Source organism: Phacochoerus africanus, chromosome 8 (genome assembly GCF_016906955.1).
Source record: "Phacochoerus africanus isolate WHEZ1 chromosome 8, ROS_Pafr_v1, whole genome shotgun sequence".
NCBI lineage: Eukaryota > Metazoa > Chordata > Mammalia > Artiodactyla > Suidae > Phacochoerus > Phacochoerus africanus.
This window is the reverse complement of record NC_062551.1, coordinates 21,216,765-21,241,858: the sequence shown is the minus strand read 5'-3', so window position 1 is coordinate 21,241,858 and position 25,094 is coordinate 21,216,765. Positions and strand designations below refer to the sequence as shown.

General features: G+C 36.1%; 1 long non-coding RNA gene across 2 annotated transcripts in view; it reads right to left on the bottom strand.

Moving 5' to 3' along the window:
* Nucleotides 1-18,106: 18,106 nt before the first annotated feature.
* Nucleotides 18,107-25,094, bottom strand: part of LOC125134560 (uncharacterized) — a 273,841-nt gene continuing 266,853 nt past the window's right edge. For both annotated transcript variants that reach the window (XR_007136685.1, XR_007136686.1), the window contains exon 3: nt 18,107-18,150. This is a non-coding gene — a long non-coding RNA (uncharacterized LOC125134560). The remainder of the gene's footprint in view (nt 18,151-25,094) is intronic.

The following is a 25,094-nucleotide window of genomic DNA, read 5'->3' as shown; positions in this document are numbered from 1 at the left end:
TTTTTAAAAATTGCTTAAAAAAATTTTCTGATCACCAAATACATTCTAGGACATGGACTTAATTGTATACATTTGCCAGTACAGAAGAGGCAAAAGTTTTTGAAATACTTTCTTTAATGCTTATTGAAAAAGCACGAGTGATATGCATTATTAGAGAGTTAACAACACAATCCAAAAGACACGTGGAAGGAGCATTTGGCTCTGACATTATGGTTTAGGGAAAGCTTCTTAGAGAAAGTGATGTGTAAATTGAGAACTTGAATAACTGGCAGGAGACAATAAAACACAGCATGAGAAAAATGACAAATGATTAGTCATTCCTATAGAGATGACTAGTGGAATCTAGGTGTCTGACCAAAATGCTATGTGTATAGAGGAACATAATAATTAAAAGAGAAGGAACTAGTTTTACCTTGGATTTAGCAAATGCATCCTCTCTAGCACAAATCAAGGAACTGATGCAGTGGCTGATTTTGTATAAGGAGAAATAAATTTTGAAATTAGCTAAGAAGAAGGCAAGAATTAAGGGGAATAGACAAAAGAAATTATTTTTGGCAAATTCTAGAGATGGACTGCAAAGCTTAGGTCCAGGTCATTTACTAATTTCTGGTGTTCATTACTATGGACATTCTAGTTTCTTTTAAAGGGCCTGGGCTGGAATAGAAAACATGGGGAGGGGTGGGTTGAGTTTTTTGTTTTTGTTTTTTACTTATTTTTCTTTCACTTCCAAAAAGAAAGTGGTATTGGCACTATTGTTTAGAGTACTCACATTTCTAGAGAAAATAATATTTATATATCTGTTGTTGTAATATTCATGATATTCCTAGTTTTCTTAAAGTTAGAAAAAGTTCTAAGTCCTTTATGCAGCAGCACTGTAATCTCGACGAACTATTTATTGTTGACATAGTTTTTAAGCTGGAGGAACTTTGAGGAAACTACGGGATGAATAAAAATGCTTAGCTTTGTAAATGAACATGATTATCCATAAAATGGTGTATATTGTGCTAAATTATTAGTAAATAGTCATTTATTTGATTGCAAATGTGCACAAGAAAAGTTGAGGCTGTCAGCAGAAGGCTAGGCATAGAGGAAAAGAGATACATAAGAAACATTATTTTGTCATATTGAAGAATGAAACTTTTGGTAGTAGGAACTAATTTTATTGTTCTCCATTATTCTGACTGTAATATTAATTCAGAGAGCAACTAGAGTTGGTATAACATTTTCCTATAAAATTATCCACTCAGAATATAGCCAAGCAGAAACAAACACGCAGATATAGAGAACAAGCTAGTGGTTACCAGTAGGGGGAAGGAAGGGAGGAGGGCAAAGAGATTAAGCACAAACTACCACGTATACAATTAACTACAAGGATGTATTATACAGCACAGAGCATACAGTCAATATTTCATATTAACTTTATATGGGACATAATCTATAAAAATATTATATTCCTGAAACTAAAATAATATTCTAAATCAACTATACTTTGAAAAAAATTTCATACATTATCAGTTGAGGTAGTTCTCTTAGGAAGAACTTCCTTCAATCTCACTAGTTAATTAAATAGAATTTGTTCGAAATAGTTGCATTTTAAGTTTTGTCCCTATTAACCCAAGACTTAGTTCCTCCTAATTGATAGACCATCCTATTTTTATGCACTCTGCTGTGATGTAAACCAAAAATGCCTCTAATTTCAAGCTCTTCATTTTCTTCTTTTCTTTATTCATTCATTAGAGAATAAAGACAGAATTTCCCACTCAGGCAAGATGGCACACTAAGAAATTTTTAACATAGTTTTACTACAAGTATGTTGAAATGCTGGAAACTAGTTGAAAAATATTTTAAATAAATAGCTAAGCTTCCACAGGGGACCACCCCCTACACCCGAGTTGATGGACACAGTAAGGTGATTGAAAACTACAGGTGAATTGACCTGGTGCTCAGGTGTGTGTGTGTGTCTTCCCAGTTGTGAGGGAGATGCATAAGTCAGGAGTGAATGGTTAGTCTTAGAACCATAGAGACTTGAGGTTTCAGGTCAAATTAGCCTTAAAACATGCCTTAGGGCCACAAGAAAAGATAGCAACATTCTTCTTTTAAAAGCCACATTTTTAAAATAAAAAAAGTGGTACTTCAGAAAATGAATATCTCTACCTCTAGCATATGAAAAACTGAATACAGAACTTTATCAGCATATTCAACACAGTTGTCAAAGGATTATGGAATGTGAGATCATTAGGGAGACTTCATCCAGAATTCAGAGAAATGAAGGGAGAATTTCTGAAAGAGGTTTGGAGACATGACGAGTTCGATACCAAATAGACACATAACAAGTAAGAATTCCTGAAGGAGAAAAAAGATAAAGAAGCAAGATTAAAGAGTAGTGAGGGCAAGAATAAGGATGTCCACAGATTCTTTGACACTCCCCCTGTCATGGAGTGGAGTTCATTTACCTTTCAATTGAATATAGATTAGCCTATGACTACTTTGAGCAGTGGCATACCATGAAGCCAGTTTTGTACTTAGCCTTTGAGATGATGAGCCACTTTACTTTGCTGGCTGGAAGCCCTGAGCTGCCATATAGAACGTCCAAGTAACACATTGAAAAGACCATATGGAGGAACTTTGACATTACATGGAGAGGGTGAGTGGCCTGGCAGATGCCAGCCTTCCTATTATCTCTGCCAAGCACACACTAGCCCGCTTGTACCCTCCAGATCAGACTGTGTAGCAGATGAGTATCACTGAGTAATCTCTACATGCCACATGGAGCAGAAACATCACCCTGCTAAGCCCTGTAGCAATCAGGAAGCACAAAATCAAGAAATATCATTAAATGTTTCTGATTTAGAGCTATTCCATCTCATGGCAGTTGTTTTTTGTGTTGTTGGAGTTTTTTGTTTGTTTGTTTATTCTTTTTGGCAACAGTAGCTATATGGAACAAAAATAATGACTGAGAAATTTCCATAATGAACCAAATATGAATCCTTAAAGGATAACATCAAATTCCAATCAAGAGAAATAAAATTAATCCCTACCTAGACTCATTGTAGACAGCAGAACAAGAACAGAGGTCTAGAATAAAATAAGAGAAAAGGACACATGATATACAAATAAAAAATTCTAAAGCTGAAAACATATTCCTTAATGGAAACAAGAGAAGTGAGAAGATAATGGAATGATATTTTCCAAGTGATGTAAGTCAGCTTAGAATTCTATATCTTTCCAAGTAATCATTCAGGATTAAGAGTAGAATGAAGACAAGTTTTATCCTAAGAGATTGAGAATATTTACACTAACAAAGCATCTCTGAATGAACTCCCAAAGGATCTATTTCAGCTTAAAGGCAACTGAACTCATAAAGAAACAATTCAATTGAAAAATGAGCAGAGGACCTAAAGACTTTTCTCCAAAGAAGACACACATTCATGTGTCAGTAGGCACATGAAAAGATGCTCAACATTGCTAATTATTAGAGAAAAGCAAATCAATACTATAGTGAGGTACCATCTCACATCAGTCAGAATGGCCATCATTAGTAAGCCTACAAATAACAAATGCTAATGAGGGTGTGAAGAAGAGGGAATGCTCCTACACTGTTGCTGGGAATGTAAGTTGGTGTGGTGCAGACATCATAGAAAACATTATAGAGCCATTTTAGGAAACTAAAATCAGAATTACCTTAGGATCCAGCAATCCCACTCCTGAGCATATATCCAGACAAAACTGTAATTCAAAAAGATACACGCACCCCTATGTTCACAGTAGCACTATTCACAATAGCCAAGACAAGGAAGCAACCTAAATGTCCATTAACAGAGGAATGCATTAAGAAGATGTGGTACACATATACAATGGAATACTCTTCAGCCATTTAAAAGAACAAAATGCCATTCACAGCCATGTGGATGCAACTAGAGATTCTCATACTAAGTAAATTAAGTCAGAAAGAGAAAGACAAATACCATATGATATCACTTACATGTGCAATCTAAAATATGGCACAAATGAATTTATCTACAAAATGGAATCAGACTCACAGATATAAAGATCAGACTTGTGGTTGTCAAGGGGGAGGGGGGAGGTAGTGGGATGGATGAGGAGTTTGGGGTTAATAGTTGTAAACTATTACATTCAGAATGTATGGACAGCAAGGTCCTACTGTATAGCACTGGGAATTATATCTAATCTCCTGGGATAGACCATTTGGAAAAGAATATAAAATAAGAAAAAAATATATGTATGACTGGGTCATTTCACTGTACAGCAGAAATTAGCACAACAGAACTTATACAATTCACCAGCAAAAAAGCCAATGACCCAATTGAAAAATGGGCAAAAGACCTGAATAGACATTTCTCCAAGATGGCCAACAAGCACATGAAAAAATGCTCAACATCCCTGATTATTAGAGAAATGCAAATCAAAGCTACCACGAGAAAACTTTCCTTAAAAAAGACACATGCACCCGCATGTTCATTGCAACACTATTCACAATGGCCAAGACATGGAAACAACTCAAATGTCCATCAACAGATGATTGGGTTAGGAAGATGTGGTATATATTCACAACGAAATGCTACTTAGCCATAAAAAAGAACAAACTAATGCCATTTGCAGCAACATGGATGGAACTAGAGATTCTCATACTGAGGGAAGTAAGTCAGAAAGAGAAAGACAAATACCATAGGGTATCATTTATATCTGGAATCTAATTTATGGCACAAATGAACCTTTCCACAGAAAAGAAAATCATGGACTTGGAGAACAGACTTGTGGTTGTCAAGGGGGAAGGGAGGGAGTGGGATGGATTGGGAGCTTGGGATTAATAGATGCAAACTATTGCCTTTGGAATGGATTAGCAATGAGATCCTGGTGTGTAGCACTGAGAGGTACGTCTAGTCACTTATGGTGGAGCATGATAATGGGAGAAAAAAGTATACATGTATGTGTAACTGGGTCACCATGCTGTACAGCAGGAAAAAAAACTGTATTGGGAAATAACAATGAAAAAAAAAAAAAGAAATTGGCACAACATTGCAAATCAATTAGTCTTTAATAAAAAAACTAAAAAGAAGGAAGTAAGGATTCATGAAACGTTAAGAGAAAACAAACAGCAAAATCTACCTGTGAGGAAAAAAAAAAGTCACAAGTGAAACTAAACCTCTTTTTATGTTTCCTGAGGTCATAAATAGCAGGTGAGCATTTACGCATAACTATTTAGTATTATCGTTTTTCCTGACATTTTCTGCATGATAGAAATTGTAATTTATTTCATGTAAACTTATCAGCAAGTGAAGAGATATATATTAATTCTTCATGCAATACAGAACAAAGTAGGCATTAGAAAAATAACTCACCAGAATCTGAACAGCTAGCAAGTTGTAAAGATGAAATGTGAACTGATACAGTGATTGCAGATAGCAAACAGAGTCTCTCAACTATTTAGTGTCTCGCATGTTATTTTAGGCTTTTTTTTTCTTAAGTGTGTTTTTTTTTTTAAGCAAAGTGCATGTCTTATCTCTATGGCTTCCCTTTTCCCACTCCCAATAAGTCTCACTTCTCCTTTTCCAAAACACCACTGACCATGTACCTACAACTGGTCATTCTGGAGAGAACTGCCAGTCATTGAAACAGCTTTCCCATGACAAACAATGATTGTGAAAATATTAAATTATGAATCACCCTATGAATCCTGTCTCTATCTGAAGGATAGAGATGGTGCTTCCTATGTATTTATCAGGGGGAGTATTGCTACTGTCACTTTAAAACAGAAAAATGAAGCTCAGACAGATTATGTAACCAGACCCGTATTACTAAACTGTTACACAAAAATAGAGATTCAAAACAATGCCTCTGAAGATATGGTACCATCTACCACTCAGGATGACTACCCTAGCTTGGGAGAACCTATGATGTCTGCCATTGGAATTTGCTACACTAAATGATTTTTGATGTCTAGTTAGAAAGACATAATGTACCCAAGTGAAAACAATTACAAGTGGCAGTAGCCAATATTTATTTATCGATCACTTAAAATATTCTGCTCCATGAAGTATTACTTTACACTTGTGCTATAATTGAACATATCTCTGCAATGTGGAGAAGATCTGACTTGTGTTCAAGTCAAAGTCAGTACAAGAGGTGGTCTGGGAATTCAGGTTACATACATCCTTCCACTAATTTTTCTAAAAAGAAGAGCAGAACTTCTGATTAAACTAAGAAAAGTTCATTAGAGTGGTGATGTTATTAAGGGAGGCAAAGTGGAACAGGGGAGAGAACCTGAAACCTGGAGGTAGGAGAAAGGGAGGAAAATCTAGGAAGACTCTTCTACTTGCCCCTTCCTTGTTCATCCTGAGCGTTATCTCCTTGGTTTATACTGTATCAAATGGCACCACCACCTGCAATTTGTGTGAAAGCTGAAGGACAAGGGAAAAGCGAGAGAATGAGGATGAGAACACATAGGAAAGAATCTAGTACCTCGTAGTTATGTAAAATGTCACAAGAACTGTTTATTGACCGAAAATTAATTATATTGTTTGAGAAAGAAAGCTAGTAAAGAAAACAAATGTAGACATAATGAATATGAGCATTAAAGCAGTCTATTTTAAGAACTGGGCATTTACTCCCATCAAGGAAGAGAAAAATGTACCTATTAAATTTCATCATACTGGTTTCCCTATTAATTTTAATTAGATCCTATTAAATATTCAAGGATTCCTTTTAGTGGTTACCAGACTTACTATTTAGATGTATTATTAATTGTAGATGGCTAAGTTCCCTCTTATTAGATTTGTTGTCTTTTGAGGTATTTTAGTTTCATATAAATCTTGTTCTAATGTAGGACCCCCATGGCATGTTCCCCAAGAAAAAGCCAAAACACTCTATCTATTACATATAGAGTACAGGTATTTTTCTCAGTAGGGGGGATATTTTAACTTTGGTAAGAACAATTCTAGATGAGTCAGACATTCAACACCATTCTTCAGTGATCATCACAGCTGGAAATTTAACACTGGCCATGGAAATAAAAATTACCTCTCTAGGAGTTCCTGTTGTGGCACAGTGAGTTAAGGACCCAGCACTGCCACAGCTGTGGTATAGGTTAAAACTGAAGCTTGGATTGGATCCGTGGCCCAGGAACTTTCATGTCCTGTGGGTGTGGCCAAAAAAGAAAAAAAATCTCCCTGGAGAAATAAGCAATATTATTCTCCCATGGTAATTTGTGTATTGCTTCTTTAGGATGCCTTCAAAAATAATCCATCAGGGAGTTCCCTGGTGGCTTAGCAGTTAAGGATTTGGTGTCACTGCTATGGTACAGGTTCAATCCCTGGCCAGAGTGTCAGTGATTAAAGTCTCTAAATTTGAATCACCTTTAACAACAATGGAACATTTAGGATAAGAGGAGAGTGAGGAACAAAATAGTTCATTCAAAGGCCTATTAGCTGATAGAGCATCATTGTGCAAAATGGGGAAAGATGGCCACTGTGGACAGATGCTATCCCACAGTCACATGGCCTGGTCACAAGACCATGCCTTTGCTGCTATTCCAGCTCTCTGGTGGGGCACAGGAAGAGCCTGCCATAGGCCACAGCCATCGTATATCCTGAGCTTGGTTTTGTACTTGATGAATATAAAGCATCGGTGAAAATCTAGGTGGAATGTCTGTAGGAACTCTCAGAAGAAAAAACAAACAAACAAAAAACTGGATGTTAATTTTATAACTATCAGCAAAAAAAATAATAATAATAGATCAAAGTGTAGAATGGCTAAGATTGTACAGGTAGCAACAAAGATAACTTCAAGAGGCAATCAAGTTTAAATATGGAATGTCCAAAATTGCAGTATCCTTGCTACCATCAGAATGGGGCAATCTCAAGTTGCAAAGACATCCAAGGTTAATGTTTAGTGCATTCAATAGGTGCTTGTGACATGGCTAGACCCTTACCATTTTGCTTGGTTGTTATTTTTACAGAAATGCTGCTGTATTAAATATTAAGTGTAAATCACTTTTGGAGGAATAGTAAGAAATGAAGCAGAGCTCGATTATTTGATATAAGCAAAAGGGAAGATTAATCTAAGAGCAACTGGGGTCTATCAACCAGGGTGAAAACAGCTAGAAAACCCTTTGATGTATAGTTAAATCAAACTCTCTTACAAACCTCTGGAAAGGAAGAGAGGTAAAAAATTGCACAAAGGGGGAAAATAGAAAAATTTAAGGTAAAATGTCAATCTTGATTTTTTTAACAAATTTATTTTTTAATGAATTAATTTCATGAAATGATGCTTGATCCTGATTATTTGAACCTGTGAAATGTTTTGACAAGGGAAATGCATCTCCTTCAGTTCCATTTGTGGAATTTAGTTATCTATTCAATATATGTATTTCATTTAACTTCAGCTGATTTGAGACACCCAACTCTCCACTGGGAAGCACTTGGCTTTTCTCATAAATGTGTAATTTTCAACTTGAAGAAACACTTGCACCTTCAGGGAGCAATATATACTCTTTTCCCAGTAGTTTCTTATTTTATTTACCCTGTCAAGTAGCCAACAAGAATATTTTCTCATATGTACCAAGCTTAAGTGAAATTCAAGCATTCAGCTTGCCCAACCTGTAGAAGAAAATAAGAAAATACTCTCTAGCAAAGTAACTAATAATAGCTCTTATTGAGCCATAAGCCACCTGTTTGGATTTATCAATCAAATTAGCTTTTAGAATAAAGACCCTTTATTTTCTTAAATATAATGCATTTCAAAGGTGTTTGCATTTTGCATTTGGCACCTCAGCAAAAGGTTAGAAGGAAAGAGTCTAATTTAGAGCATACATTTGTTAATTGTTCCATTTTGGAGTAACCTAAGCATGAAAAAGTAGAAGAACCTTTTCTCTTATTGGTCATTTAGTGAGCTGCATAAAATTGAATACGGCAAGTTCTGATTCTTTGGATTGTTATTTGTTGAAAACGTGCAAAAATGAAGCTATCAGAAATGTTCTTTTAAATGAATATTGAATAAAAGCTAGTGGCATCTTTCCAATAAAGTAATTTCTTTCATAGTTAAAATGGCCTTAGTTAGAGGGGGAAATCCTATTTCAGTGCCACCTTTTTCTCCCCTCATTTATGCCTAAAGCATATTGTATGTAGAGATATCATGCCATGGGCCCAGTAATAGTTCTGCTGTAGACAATTTCCACCTGACTGCCTTTCTATTACTGCAGATAACCTTCAACTCAGGAACAGCATTCACAATTTATAAAGAATATAGGAAAAAAGCCTTCCATATAAATCCAGAATTCTAACTGTGTGAAGAATGGATAAATTGCATAACTTTGAAAGTGAATGTGAAATCCTTTTGAGTGTGATCCTTATGGGAAGGATGACTAGCTTGTCACTCACCCTGAAAGGTTTCCTCGTTGTGCTATTATTTTTCTCAAGTGTCATGTGTTTGCAAGACATTGCCATGATACTTCCCCCCAGGGCATGAAGAACAAGACTTAGTTTGACAACAAGAGGCTGAGGATGAGAAATCTAGTTCAGCAACAGGCCCTGTCAAAGAACAAAATCTGATTAGTTTTGTTAACCTGCATCAGGCAGACCAGCGATTGATTCAGGGAATCCGGCTCAATGAGGAAGCATTAAAGAGTCATACTATGTTTAAGCAGACAGCATAAAGAAAGCATCCATGAGGCAGCCATAACAGACCTGGCTTTTATTGTTGTTTTGTTGTTTTATTATTGTTTAATTATGTACTATGTAACCTTTAGAAAGTAAATTAACACATCTGTTCCTCCTTTTCCTTGTTTGTCAGTAAGTGATTTGAACGGCTTGATCCCTAAGAGTCTCCTCAACTCCAAGCTTCTTAGTTTGAAGGAGGGGCAGAATTACTGATCTTATGATATAAAGAACATACATGTTCTCTAATCTCTTTCCTGTCCTGCCTCTCATGGCGAACATGGCACTTAAGACGTCTGCTTCCAGCCAGAGAAAAAACAGGAAAATATTCACTAAGTCCCTCTAAATCCATATTTCAGAAAAGAGAAGGTCTACATAAATTGTCAAGGCCTCCTAGAATTATAGCATATCTTATAATTGCACTGGGTTAGCTTTATCTATAACTTGCATCCATCCATTCATGCATCCATTCATCTACCCTTCATCACTATATCCATTCAATCAATATGTTCTCTGTACTTATTTTCTGGCTGTGTAAGCACTAGAAATACACCGGTCAACAAGACAGGCTTGTTTCTTCTTCAGGGAATTCAGCGTAAATCAGTGGGCATGTGTACAATTTATCAATTATACTTGTGAGAAGCACTATTTAAGGTAACACAGGAGTGATAACAACGTATGACAAGCAGCTTTTTCCTTCATATAAGAACAGACCTGATTATCCCCACACAAACTAACTTCTTTATTCAAAGGAAGCCAGAGATACAATCTGTTTAAAAGTCAAAAAATGAAATTCACTTTTCAATGTTCAGCCATTTGATTGGTGTGCAAGATTATACTATCACCACAACATTAATAGTATCGACTTCTGAATAATGAAAAATTAAATGTATAAAACTCTCCATGTCTCATACAACCTCCAAACAGGTTATGGGAAAGATTTTGCCCTTGTGAAGTTATCAAGAAATACAGTAACCTTTAATATCAAATCGGTATTCCAAGTACACTAAGGCAATAAAGAAGAACAATAACAACTAAATCCTAAAGGAACTAACAGAATTGGCCTTTATTTGGCAGAGAATAGCACACAGTTATAAAGCTATCAAGACTCCAAATGCATAAATTTAATTAAGAATGAAGATGGAAAACATTTCTGGAGTTCCCGTGGTGGCACAGTGGAAATGAATCCAACTAGGAACCATGAGGTTGTGGGTTCGATGCCTGGCCTCACTCAGTGGGTTAAGATCCGGCAGGCATTGCTGTGAACTGTGGTGTAGGTCGCAGACGCGGCTCGGATCCTGCATTGCTGTGGCTGTGGCTGTGGCCAGAGGCTACAGCTCCGATTAGACCCCTAGCCTGGGAACCACCACATGCCGTGGATGCGGCCCTGAAAAGACAAAAAAAAAAAAAAGAATAAAGATGGATAAGTATTGAAACACTAATGAGAAAACTTAGTCTTCCTTCTGTGAGACTATGCAATTATGACCCAAACATCCCATTCTAGATTATATTGACTAACCATCTGTCCTGGTTTGTCTGGAACTGAGGGTGTTTCAGGATGCAGGACTTGTAGTGCCAAAGAGGGAAAGTCTTGGGCAAACTGAGGAGAGCTGGTTTCCTACATGTCTTCTATGAAGTAATAGTAATGGTAAGACTCTTATTATGCAAGGTTCTAAATTTCTTCAATATATGTGCTGTAAGCACTGGCAAGCCAGGTATCATGGCTACCAACCCTTTGGAAAAAGAGCTTTTAGAATCCACTTATCTGTCAACAAAGTTATGTTCTTAGCAGGTACTACTACTTTGCCCAAAGTAGTACCAAGAAGCAAATGTGCATAAGCTCTAGTCAAGCTATTTATTTCCACCTCACATGGCACCTGCACTTTGCGAGAATTATTAGTAAACACCAAAATGTATCAGCTGGCTACTCCATCCTATGCTTTCACTGGTACCATGGTCAATGATTCTAATCCGCCTAGAGGTCACATCCATTCGAAGTTACTTAGCTAGAAAACATCAGCATTAGTTAACCTTTCTGAGCCTCAGTTTTCTCAATTAAAAAAAAATGTTTGATTGCCAAAGCCGAAACAAAATCTCCTGTGCCCAAGTTTGAGTTTGGTAGACAAAGCATAAGAGTAGAAACTAAGTTGCCAGCTAAGTGCATTACATGGATACATGGAGTGCTTCATTTAATTTTTCACAAATCCCTATGATATATGCATTTTCAAATCACTTTATTGAGGTGTAACTGACATGTAAAGAAGCTATTCATTTTTGATACATACAACTCTGAGTTCATGGATAAATATACACCTGTGAAAACATTACCACCATCAAAGCCACAGACCTATTTATCACTATCCAAAGTTTCCTGTTGCCTCATTGAGGAGGAGGAGGAAGAGAAAGAAGAGGAAGAGGAGGAATACTTAACATGATATTAACTCTCTTAGCAATTTTTAAGTATGAAATACACTATTGCTAGCTATAGGCATTATGCTATTTAACAGAAATCCAGAACTTACTCATATTGTATAACTGAAACTTTGTTCCTTCGACCATCACTTCTAGATTTACCCCTCCCTCAGAACCTTCAAACTGCCATGCTACTCTCTGCTCCTATAAGTTTAATTATATTAGATTCCACAAATAAATGACATCACATAGTACCTGCCTTCTGTCTCTGGCTTATTTCACTTAGCATAATGTCCTCCATGTTGTCACAAATGGCAGGATTCCCTTCCTTTTTGGAAGGCTGAATAGTATTCAATTTTATGTATATACCATATTTCCTTTATTCATTCATTCGTCCATGGACATTTAGGTTGTTTCCATGTCTTAGCTATTGTGAATAATGCTGCATTGAAAATAGGGGGTGCAGGCATCTTTTTGAGACCCTGATTTCAATTCCTGTAGATAAATACACAGAAGTGGAGTTGCTAGATGACACAGTAGCTCTATTTTTAATTTTCTGAAGCATTTTCCTACTGCTTTCCACAATGGCTATACCAATTTGCGCTCCCACCAATAGGTGCCAGGTTAAACTTTTCACTACATCCTCACCAACATTTTCTGTTTTTTAAAAAATAGCATGAGGTAATATCTTATTGTGGTTTCCATGCACATTTCCTTGGTAATTACTGACACTAAGCACCTTTCATACACCTGTTGGCCATTTGCATGTTTTCTTTAAAGGAAAGTCTATTGAAGTTCTTTGTTCATCTTTTAATATTATTTGTTTTCTTGTTTTGAGTTGTAGGAGTTCCTACTAGATTTTACATATTAAACTTTTATCAGATATATGGTTTACAAAATTTTCTCCCATCCCATTGTCTCTCTTTTCACTTTATCAGTTGTTTCCTTTGCTGGGAACCAAATTTTTAGTTGCATATAATCTCATCCACTTAATTTTGCTTCTGTTGCCTGTAGTATCCAAAAAAATATTGTGCCTTTGGTTACATATCCGAAAAATCATTGCCAATGCCAAGGAGCTTTTTTCCCCTAAGTTTCTTGTAGAAGCTTCATGATTTCAGGTCTTATGTTTAAGTCTTTAATCCATGTTGAGTCAAATTTTGTATATCCCACATGTAGATATCCAGCTTTCCCAATATTATTTACAGAAGAGAATACACTTCTTCATTTTGTAATCTTGGCACCCTTACTAAGGATTAGTAGACTGTATATATGAGGGTTTATTTATAGGCTCTCCTTTCTTTCCATTGGTCTATTTGTCTATTTTCATGCCAGTACTATACAGTACTAGCTTCATAACACAGTTCAAAGTCAGGAAGTGTGATGCTCCAGCTATGCTCTTGCTCAAGATTTCTTTGGCTAATGAGGGACTTCTTTGGCTAAAGAGGCAGTTCCACATTAACATTAGGATTGTTTTTCAACTTTTGGGAAAATGATATTGGAATTTTTATAGGGACTGCCATAACCTATCGATGGTTTGAATAGTATGAACATTTTAACCAAATTAATTCTTCTGAATCATAGACGTGGGATATCTTTCCTTTTATGCAAGTCTTCTCCATTTTGTTTTATCATTCTATTACGGATTTCAGTATACGGATCTTTCACTACTTGATTAAAATTATTCCAAATATTTCATTGTTTTGATACTATTCCAAGTGTGGTTGTTTTCTTAATTTCTTTTTCATATACTTCTATTAATTTTTTGGTGGTGTCTTTAGCACACAAAGGCAATTTTACCTCTTCCTTTCAAAGTGAATATATTTCCTTTCTTTTTCTTCCTAATTGCTCTGGCCAGAACTTCCCACTATGTTGAATAAAAGTGCGAGAGGAGACACACTATCTTGTTCCTCATCTTAGAGGAAATGCTTTCAACTTTGATATGATATTGAATATATTAACTGTTAGTTTATCACATACGGTCTCCATTATTTTGAGGTACATTTCATTTGTACATAATTTGTTGAGGGCTTTTTTAATCGTGAAAGGATGTTCTATTTTGTCAAATATTTTTTCCTTTACCTATTTAAGTGATTGTGTGAATATTTTTCTTCATTTTGTTAACGCAGTGTATCACATTAACTGATTCGTGTATACTGAACCTTTCTTGCATCCCAGGAAAAAAATCCCTCTTGATTGTGGTGCACTATCCTTTCAATGAGCTATTGAATTCAGTTCACCAGTATTTTGTTGAGGATATTTGCACTGGTGCTCTTCAGAGACATTGGCCTATAATTTTCGTTTCTTGTGCTGTCCTTGTCTGGCTTTGGTTATGAAAGTTCTGCTGGGCTTGTGAATGAGTTTAGCAGTGCTCCTTGCTCTTTAATTTTCTGGAACAGTTTGAGAAGTGTTGGTGTGTGTTCTCCCTTAAAAGTTTGGCAGACTTCACCAATGTGGCTATCTGCTAATGGACTTTTTTGTTGTTGTTGTTGGGAGGTTTTGCTGTATGGATTTTTCACTACTTGATTAAAACTACTCCTAAATATTTCATTGTTTTGATACTATTGCATTATTAATTCAATCTCCTTATATGCTGATCTGTCCACACTTTCTATTTCTTCATAATTTAGTCTTGGTAGATTTCATATTTCTAAGACTTTATCCATTTCTTCTAGTTTCTCTAATTTGTTGGCATATACATTTAATAACAGTCCCTCAGAATGCTTTGTGTTTCTGTGTTATCAGTTGTAATATTTCCCCTTTCATTTATAATTTTATCTAAAAATTCTCCTTTCTTGGGTTTGGAGAAAAGTGAATCCTCTGACATTATAGATGGGAATGTCAACTGCTGCCACCACTATGGAAAACAGTATGGAGTTTCCCCAGAAAAATGAAAATAGAGTTGCCATATAATGCAGCAATCCCACTCCTGGGCAAATATCCAGACAGATCTATAATTCAAAAAGATACATGCACCCCTATGTTCATAACAGCATTATTCACAATAGCCAAAACATGGAACAACCTAAATGTACACTGACAAATGAATGGGTAAAGAAGATGTGGTGTATACATACAATGATTACTCAGTCATAAAAAAGAATGAAATTATGCCTTTTTTGGCAACATGGATGGACCTAAAGATAATCATACAAAATAAAGTAAGTGAGAAAGCAGTAAATACTGTATGATATCATTTATGTCAAATCTAAAATACGACAGAAATCAACTTATGTACAAAACAGAAATGGACTCACAGAGAACAGACTTGTGGAGGTGGGTTGGGGAGGGATGGAGTAGGAGTTTGGGGTTAGCAGATGCAAACTACTATATATAGAATGGATAAACAACAAAGTCCTATTACATAGCACAGGGAACTATATTCAATACCCAGTAATAAACCATAATAGACAAAAATATGGAATATATATATATATATATCGCTTTGCTATACAGCAGAAATTAACACAACATTGTAAATCAACTATAGTTCAATAAAATGAATACATATAAATACATAAAATAAAATTATCCTTTCCTTTTTTCTTTGTTAGCCTAAATATTTGTCAATTTTGGTCTATTTAGAAAAGTAAATCTAGCTTCATTGATCTCTTCTATTGCTTTCCTGTCCCCTATTTCATTTATTTTCACTCTGATCATTGTTTTTTATTTCCTTCTTCTACCTTTGGACTTATTTGTTCTTTTTGTAGTTCCTTAAGCTGTAAAGTTAAGTAGTTTACTTGATAGTTTTATTTTTTCTTCATGTAGATTTTTATCATTATAAACTTCCCTCTTAGAAGTGAAGTGTTGCATCCTTTAAGCTTTGTTGTATTGTTTCCTTTTTCATTTTTATCAAGATACTTTTTGATTTCTCTTTTGCCTTTCTTGACCCTTTGGATGTCCTGCAATGTGTTATGTTAATTTCACATATCCGAATTTTCCAATTTTCATTCTTTTACTTATTTCAGTTTTTATATCATTGTGTTCAGAGAAAATACTTGGTGTTATTTCAAATATCTATAATTTGCTAATGTATTTTGTTGCTTAAAAAATGATCTATCTTGGAGAATGTTCCATATGATACGTATCTGTCACAAATCATGTGCATATGCATGCACACACACACACATATCACACACTTTGGTACCTAGATTAATAATTTGCTAATATCCTCATGATAACTCACTTTTTAAAGTAATGGTCAACTGTATTCTAACCACCTTTAAGAATATACTTAACAGTAAACAATATAGGCAATATTTTCAAAAAAGAATGGCATATACTAGAAAATTTTGTTTATAGTCATAATGTATTGACTACCAAAATAAGATTGTCTTCTACTAAGTTTTTGTTTTTGTTTTTTTAACATTCCTCTGTTGTTTTAATTTTCACAACTTAAAATGTGTGACTTACCTCTCAGTTTAGCCTGGCAACTGAGATCCTATTTCTTAGTTCTAGAATACATTAATATTCCAAGTTTTACTTAATCTGAACCAGAGATTTATTTCTGGGCAAAAGGTAAAATGACCACACAGAAAAAAACATACATCAATTGAGCTAAGGTTCACGTCATCATAGGTTATGCGGTGAGAGCAGAAGAAGACTATGTAGTGAAGTGCTAATTTAAAATTTTTAGCCTCCTTAACAGAATCAATAGACATAACAACTTCATATGAGAAAATGTGGCTCACTGCAGCAGTTATCCTCAAAGAGGGGAAATATCAGAATCTCTAGCTGAGGGAGAGGAAATACCTGTTGAATCTCTGTTCTACTGCCTTTTTTGTTTTGTTTGGTTTTTGTCTTTTGTCTTTTGTCCTTTTACAGCCACACCCATGGCATATGGAGGTTCCCAGGCTAGGGGTCTAATCGGAGATGTAGCCACTGGCCTACAGCACAGCCACAGCAACACCAGATCCGAGCTGTGTCTGCGACCTACACCACAGCTCATGGCAATGCTGGATCCATAGCCCACTGAGCAAGGCCAGGGATCGAACCCACCACCTCATGGTTCCTAGTCAGATTCGTTTCTGCTGTACCACGATGGGAACTGTTACTGCCTTTTCTTGACAGACACAAATTTCCTGGAAATTAGTTAGATAAACAATCTAAGAATCAGGATTTCTGAATTTTATTCAAATCTGACAACTTGCATGAAACAGAGACATGGGATTGTCCCATTTTTCTAGCCCATGTTTCCTCCTAAGAGTTTGGTTGGTGAAACAGATATGCCCCTCCAAGATGTGTTTCTCATACCAACTTACCCCATGTAATTAATTTTTTTTTCAATAAGAAGAATATAATGATAGCTCCAATTCGCTTTTTATTAGTAAGAACACACCTGATGTGGTAAGCACATCGGACAATCACCTATTAGAAGGGATATTAAGGAGTTCCCGTCGTGGCGCAGTGGTTAACGAATCCGACTAGGAACCATGAGGTTGCGGGTTCAATCCCTGCCCTTGCTCAGTGGGTTAACGATCCGGCGTTGCCGTGAGCTGTGGTGTGGGTTGCAGATGCGGCTCGGATCCCGAGTTGCTGTGGCTCTGGCATAGGCTGGCAGCTACAGCTCCGATTAGACCCCTAGCCTGGGAAACTCCATATGCCGAGGGAGCGGCCCAAGAAATAGCAAAAAGACAAAACAAAACAAAACAAAAAAAAAGGGATATTAAAACTAACATTCCATAGAAATGGCCAGAATGATAAATAAAATACCAAGTATTCGAGGGTGTGGAGGAGGAAGCAGTGGTGTTTAGCTCTGAATGAGGTATGTGAGGTGGCGCATGATAAATTTCATTAGCAAGATACTTGAAAAGAGTTACTTTCTATTTAGTAGTCCTTTAACTTGCTCCAAGAGGACAAAACCAGTGATTGGAAGATGAAAGAGATCACTTTCAAAAATTTCTAAATGTCATCAAAAGTGGAACACGGTATCCTATGCAAGAGTAAGTTTCTATCATATAGGTACTTCAAGCAAGAGTGTGTCAGGTAAAAGATTACTAAAATGTTTTGGACTTACGTTCACAAGATCTATGTCATGGAAGAGGAGATCAGGTTACGTTACACCATGTTTCTGGAAAATAAAAATAAAAATCTGTCATGACATATGATCAAAAGACACTAAGTTAAATGAAATTAGACTTTTTTTTTTGCTTGTTTTTTGTTTTTTTTGGCCTTTTGCTTTTTAGGACTGCACCTGCAGCATATGGAAGTTCCCAGGCTAGGAGTCAAATTGGAGCTGTAACTGCCAGCCTACGCCACAGCAATGCAGGATCCAAGCCGTGTCTGCAACCAACACCACAGCTCATGGCAATGCTGGATCCTAACCCACTGAGTGAGGCTAGGGATCAAATCTGAGTCCTCAAAGATACTAGTTGAGTTTGCCGCTGAGCTATGACGGGAACTCCCGATATTAGACTTTTTAATTGCAAGACTTATCAGAGCACTTCAAATAATCATGATCTCTGCAGTTTCTTAGGTCTGCTAAATTTTGGCTAGGTTTAGCCAACAGTAGATATTGGTGAGAGATGGGAAGGCAGAAAGAATAGAAGGTCTAGGGATTTTCCCCTTCTTGTTCTCTGCCTCAAGCTGGGTCTGTGTAGCATCAGAATTTCTTTGGTGATTCTAGCCCCTCAAATCTGGTAACCCTGCCTTTCCCTTGACTCATCCAAGGTGGCAAAGGATTTTTGCATTTGCTAATCTCTGGACTGTACCAGAGCCTTCTTTAGGCTTCCTAGCAATTGTCATCAATATAACAAATTCCCAGCACGTTATTTCCTGTGACTTATGTACTTTCAGTGGTTTCTGTTTTCCTAGTTGGACTCTGGTGATTATAATGGTTTTCCATTACAGAAGCATTTTTTTTAATGCAAGCACATTATTATTTTCTCATAGGATTCGGAAGATGAAAAGGGACATTGCTTAGCCACTCAGGCTGCAGTGTCTTGTAAAGAGAAGGAAAGAGTCATATGGGTAGGGATGTGAAAATTCTCACCCTTGCTTCAACAAGATCATTATAAATATTTACTTGTTTACAGATATTGATTCTATGTCATAAAATGGGTGTTCCATTGATGTAGTTGTAAACCCTAATATGGCAGGAAAAAACCCCAGTAAGGGTTGACTTTTACTTTATTCAATCCCCTTTCCACTACATCCTTTCAGACTCATCAACCTATTATTGATCCTGCTTTTCTTTTTTCCCCCCAAGCATCAAAAGTGACTCTACCTATAATGTTTTTTGCTTTATCTTCTCAGCAACACTTTGATGGCAGAAGTATTATTCAGAAATTGAGGTGGAGTAGCTTGCCTACACCTATATAGTAAATAAGTAAATAAGCATCTAAATCAGACCTAAACACCAAATTAAGGTATTTCCACAACACAATCCCATTTCCCTTGATGGTTACATTCTTACCCCATCTTAGAGTTACAAGAAACGTTTTAGGGAGTGAAACAATGAGTTTAGCTGTGGAGAAAAATAAATGTTTTTAAATACTGTTAAATAAAAAGCAAGGGAATGTGCCTTTTAGCAAGAACTTAATCTAATGTCTGATCGACCCCAATAACTTTTGTCAACTGTTGTTTTTGTGTCAACAATGTCTTATAAAATATTCCATTCCCAAGGTACAGGATGAATATTAACCTCTATAAACTTTCCCTGAGCCTACCATGTAGAATACACATTTATCACAAGTTATTCCACCCAAGCTCCTCAATTAATATTAATATTATAACCTCATCATCGTCCTCTCCAAAATAACTCAATGGGCAAGCTTTGTCGGATGAGGGAAAGAATAGATAAAAATCTTTAACAAATTCACATATGGGAAGGAAAAACCAATTAAAGATTATCTCTGAACCAGGACTGCCAATATGAGATGAGATGCATAAGTAATCAGCCCAAGACGTACAACAGGTGAAGTGAGGAGAATGTGATTGTGAGAAATGTAACAACAGTCTGATGAGCATAATTCGCTTTTCCCATGGAGCCCTTGCCCATCTGCTGTGACTCAATCGAATTTCAGAAGATGGAAAGAGGCCATCATTCATTAACACACCCAACTCCTTCAGGGCCTGGCTTTGCCTTCATTTTGTTTCTGTTCTTGTACCAAAGACTTGGAAACCATTAATATTACTCTATGGGTTTCTGAGCGTTCCAGGCTACAATCTAATCAGATGCGCTTCTAAAAGGAGACGTGTGAAGTGCTTTATACACAAAACAGAGAGTGTCGAACATTTGTTAAAGCTCCAAAGAACTGCCTGCTCCTCGGCTATGATGGATGAAAACCATGAAAACATAGTCCTAATGCTAATGTTGTTGGAAACCAGCCTCCCAGGTTTTATTTTTCCTATGTCTGCCTGGGGTCCTATGGGTTTTTGACACTAAGTCTTCCTAGTCAGCCTTGGGAATCATTGCTTAAAAGAATTTCTAAACTTTCAGGTACACATGGAATAAGTAGGTGATTTCAATCTAATTCCATATGATACATGTGTCATTTATTTTTAAAAAATTGATCAAATGATGCTTTGATTTGAAATGCCCTTAATTATTCCTTTGTGTTTTAAGAAATGCTGTCTCTGTCTCACTCAGTCATGCATTCATTTGACAACTATACAATGAAGAGCTTTCTGTGCCAGGCCCTGGCATAGGGGTTCCAGTTAATACTAAGACTTAGCCCCTTTCTTTAATGAGTTCAAGCTATGGTAGGCGCCTGGTATTGGCATGAATGCCACGGCAAGAATGTGCATTATTCTGGTGTTTTATTTTCCCCTTTCACAACGTCCTTCTCTTTAAATTTCTGAATTCTCTCCCCATTCTTTACGTTCTGTCTACCTGAACTAAATTCCATTAGAATGGTGAGACTGTGTCTGATTTTGCTCACTAGTTGTTGATCCTAAACCCTAAAGTGCCTGTTACATAGTAGGCAGTCAACAAAAATTATAATTATTGATATATTAAAAAATTATTTTTATCAAGCAAAATAATTTCCCATTTCTCTGAACCCTGCTTCACTCAAAAAAAAAAAAGTTTTTATTAGATGCTTCTATGAATGGAAATTTAATTTTTAGAAACTAGTTGAATTTATAAAATATATGCTATTTATAGGTAGAAATATGTCCTAACCACGCTGGTGATCCCTTCAGTCTTAAGCACATAGAGTTAATAATCCCTACATTTTTTGTATATTTGTTTCACACATTTTCAGTTTCACCCATAGAAAAACATGTGGCATTAATAATGCTATGAATGAAAGACTTTTTAGTAATATTTCTTCTCTTGTTAAAAGTTAGAGACAATATTTAGGTTGCTTCCATGTCTTGGCTATTATAAATAGTGCTGCAAAGAACACTGGGGTGCACATATCTTTTAGAAATACAGTTTTCTCCAGAGAGATGCCCAGGAGCGAGATTGCTGGGTCATATGGTAGTTCTATATTTAGTTTTTCAAGGAACCTCCATACTATTCTCCATGTGGGAAAAAGAATGGATAATGTATAACTGATAACTTCGCTGTACACCTGAAACTAATAAAACTTTGCAAGTAAACTATACTCCAGTAAAATTTTAAAAATAAATAAAAGTTTCAATACAGACATAAAAATAAAAACAATATACAAATATGGACTATTTGAATAGTAGGACTATTTTCTGTAAATTATACACCTGTATAGAAAAGGCTTTATTTGAATATTATTTATTTGTAGTTTTGAAAATGATTAACTATTTTTATGTTAAAAATGTAAATATAAAAATTTGGAGTTTTTTCATTTCTCAGTGGTAACAAACCCATCTAATACCCAAGAGGATGCAGGTTCGATCCCTGGCCCTGCTCAGTGGGTTAAAGATCCAGCATCGCTGTGACCTGTACTATAGGTTACAGAGGCAGCCTGGATCTGGCATTGCTGTGGCTATAGTGTAGGCTGGCAGCTAAAGCTCCAATTTAACCCCTAGCCTGGGAACTTCCATATGCTGTGGGTTCAGCCCTAAAGGAATAAGAAAAAATGTACAATTTGGTGAAACTTGATAAATATATAAAACTTTGTAACTATCAGTCAGACCAAATTAAAGAATATTCCTGTCAACCCAGGAAGTCTTCCCTCAAAAATCTCAAAGAAGGAGTTACTCTTCTATTCTGATACTTCATATAAATTAGGTCATATAGGAGTATTAGATAGATACATTGAAATAGATACAACATTGCACTCAACACTTTATTAACAATTTAGAGCTTTATATCTAATGGATTATTAATCTTTGGACATTGTTTCCAAGTTTTTCTAGGTAAAATTAGAACACACAAAATTATTTTCTTCCATTGCCATTCTGATTAACCTATTTTATTATTAAAAAAACAAAAGTCAATATTGATCTTGAAAATAGAAGAAATATACTTTCTAAAATCAAAGAATGGGAGGATGTAAGAGAGTCTCTAAATATCTTTGGGTAAAAAGTAGATTTAGTGTTACATCTTGAAATATAAAATGAAACTCTTTCCATTAAGGACTCCTACTTAAAACCAGGATAGTTGGGCAGAATACAACCCCTTTGGTTGCAACAATAAAGTGGAAATGTTAGCTGTATTTTCCAAAAGCAGAAGAGACAAAGTCTTTAGGAATTACTTGCAGGATATAGAAATTCTGTAGCTTTGAGGGTTCAGAGTAGGTCTACCACCATTCTTAAGAATGTAAGCTTATCTGTAGTTAGAAGACTGCCAATTCTGCTTTCCTGTCAGAACTCTTAATCAACTGATGTAGTTGACATGGTCCAAGTACAATAAACAAGATAAGTTGAAGTTACACATGCTACTCATTAGTGCTTTGCTGAAGAGTCATTCAGCTGAGAGAACAGTATTATAGGGGTCATTTGCAATGATGTGAATTATTTGGTTGATAAATAAATGACTAATGACCTGTTAAAAACTAAGGAGATGTTTTATAAGAATAAAAATTAATCTGGGGGAGGAAACAAGGCAAATTTCATGTTAGTCACTGGCTTTCAGAACTGAATGGTGTTAGACTACTTGAGTTTGTCCACTGGGAATGGGAACATGGTTGCCATTTTTGCTGAGGACCATTTATAAAGCAATTTCAAAGGTCGTTTTTGACAAATTATTTGTTTTTTAAATAAGGAAGCAGCTACTGACAAAATAGGTCATCAAACAGCTCACCTCCAACTTTGTCACAGGCTGCCAAATATCTTCTGTGCATTGAAATGTATAGCTCGGCGATTGATTTTGCTGGACCTTACACAAATCACTGATCCATGGACCTACTGTAGTAGATAATAATACTCTATCTTGTAACTCTTATTTATGCTACCAGTCTGTGAAGCAGAGAGGAAATCTTCCTAGCATACTGGAGAAAAATTAACATTTGGAAAGTGGAAGCTCAGAGAGATCAAGAAAGTCCATCGAGGAGTTCCCGTCATGGTGCAGTGGTTAACAAATCCAACTGGAAACCCTGAGGTTGCGGGTTCAATCCCTGCCCTTGCTCAGTGGGTTGGGCATTCGGCGTTGCTGTGAGCTGTGGTGTGGGTCGCAGACGCGGCTTGGATCCAGTGTTGCTGTGGCTCTGGCGTAGGCCAGTGGCTACAGCTCCGATTCGACCCCTAGACTGGGAACCTCCATATGCCGCAGGAGCGGCCCAAGAAAAGGCAAAAAGACAAAGAAAAAAAAGAAAAAGAAAAAAGAAAGTCCATCGAGTAGCAATAATGTAATTAGAGTGGATTTAAAAAGGACCTAATGTTGGTGATTTGAGTGACTGCCTACAATGGGCATTGCACTAAACTAATACTGGTGATAGAAAGAGTCACTCCTTGCCACCAATAAGCTTACTGCCTCACGAAAAGGACTTTACAGCTTTGTAATATGATGCCCTGATTCTGGATCTCTGGACCTGCAAGGATGCACTGACTTTCCTATTCAGGACCCTGCTATGTGTCAGTCACTTAGTTCAAGCTGGTACTAGGATGAGGTAAACGCATGAATTTCCACTGATGAAATGCAATAACAATGCTTATTCTTAGACTCTCATATGCTTGTATTTTTAGAGAAAGACAACTAGTCATTAATTAACACTAAATCCTGAGAATACAGATTCTTTTTCCCAAGTTGCATGATCATCACGCACATTAGCTAAATATCACAATCTTGATTTTGCCATAATAAAATTAAGATGCAGAGAGTTTAACAAAATTACTGAAGTATAAGTAACAGGCCCAGGGATAAAAGTCCAACTAGATTTGAGTTCAATCAATCTAGTATTAGATTTTTTTTTCCCCACAAATCTAATAAGGGATTTGTAGGTGGTCAGTCAGGATGTGAATCAAGTGGGCAGCTTTTCAAATCATACATATCAAAACTCCACCCCATGACACCCATGTGTTATTATAAATACACTACATTCTAAACTACTTCAGTCTTCACTACTGTACACGTTTCAGATTGTTTAACCTAGGCAAACTATTTGAAAATCATCTAACTATGCAAACTAGTACAATCACCGAAATGGCCCAATTAAGAACATACTATTCATCTCAATGTAATTTAACTATGCCTCTTAGTAGCTTGAAAGCTGCACAGATATTAGAAAATTTTGAATGCATTTGCTAATATGCTGATTACATAATCAATGATACTGATCATGTAGTAGGATAAATTGCCATTGACTTTGAACTGCCTTTAAATTCCCCAAACATAAATTACCATAAATTTTTAATTTGAGCTAACTTTGTTTCTAGAAAAAGCAAGAGAGACTATCATTTTGTCTATGTAGTTATTTGTAATTCATTGACTACAATTAGCATTCTTAATATATCAGGTGAAGTCTTTCAGCTGAAAATTTTCTGTAAAAAACATCCAGGGCAGACTTCCTGTGTCCTTACTATGTGTTATGTGCTTATCCCATGCTGGATAAACACCCTGCTTCCTCACCATTTCTATCCTAATAAGATTTCTCTTGCTTGTGCTACCATGCTCAAGCATCACATCCTTAAAAAAGGTCTTTCCTGCTACTA